This window comes from Tachysurus vachellii, chromosome 2, assembly GCF_030014155.1.
Source record: "Tachysurus vachellii isolate PV-2020 chromosome 2, HZAU_Pvac_v1, whole genome shotgun sequence".
Lineage (NCBI taxonomy): Eukaryota > Metazoa > Chordata > Actinopteri > Siluriformes > Bagridae > Tachysurus > Tachysurus vachellii.
In genome coordinates this window covers 2,805,055-2,805,570 of record NC_083461.1, presented here as the reverse complement: position 1 = coordinate 2,805,570, position 516 = coordinate 2,805,055, and the positions used below count along the sequence as shown (strand labels likewise).

Sequence of the window (516 nt, the reverse complement as noted above, 5' to 3'; positions counted from 1 at the left end):
GAATGTTGAAGATAAAACCAGGTTAAAGCTGTATAATTACTGAAATAAAGCAGATTTGAGCAGTAATGTGGAGACCGTGTTTGTTTATTTAACGCTAACAGGTCAATGTGTGTGTTTATTGTGTGTAGTGTCTTATAACATCTAACATGACAAGCCTTCAAAATTGGGCAGCAAATAAATAAAAATATAACAAAGAACAAGAAGAAGAGAGAGAAAGAGACTATTTTGACAATCTATGCGTTCAATTTATCTATGCGTTCATATGAACGTAGTCAAACAATTCGATAAATAAATAAATAAAGTAATAAAAAAATACATATCGTCGCTGTCAGACGGAATCCTCGTATCTCCAAAACCGTTATTTTTCAGGAAATTAAAAAAACGCCGTACCTTATCTGCAGTGCACAGGGTTTAGTCCACGTTGCAGTGGATTGTCTTGCGCTAAATTCCTGTCCTAAGACGAGCACCAGAACTAGCGGGGGTCAAGATTTTTTTTCTTTGAGCCCAGTGTTTTGA

At 35.7% G+C, this 516-nt stretch overlaps 1 protein-coding gene across 1 annotated transcript in view; it reads left to right on the top strand.

Annotated features, from left to right (window-relative positions):
- Window positions 1–66, top strand: part of oat (ornithine aminotransferase) — an 18,592-nt gene extending 18,526 nt beyond the window's left edge. Inside the window, exon 10 of the mRNA XM_060893646.1 lies at window positions 1–66. This exon is cut by the window's left edge and continues 2,011 nt beyond it. The gene's annotated coding sequence lies outside the window, so the exon portion shown is untranslated.
- Window positions 67–516: the final 450 nt, after the last annotated feature.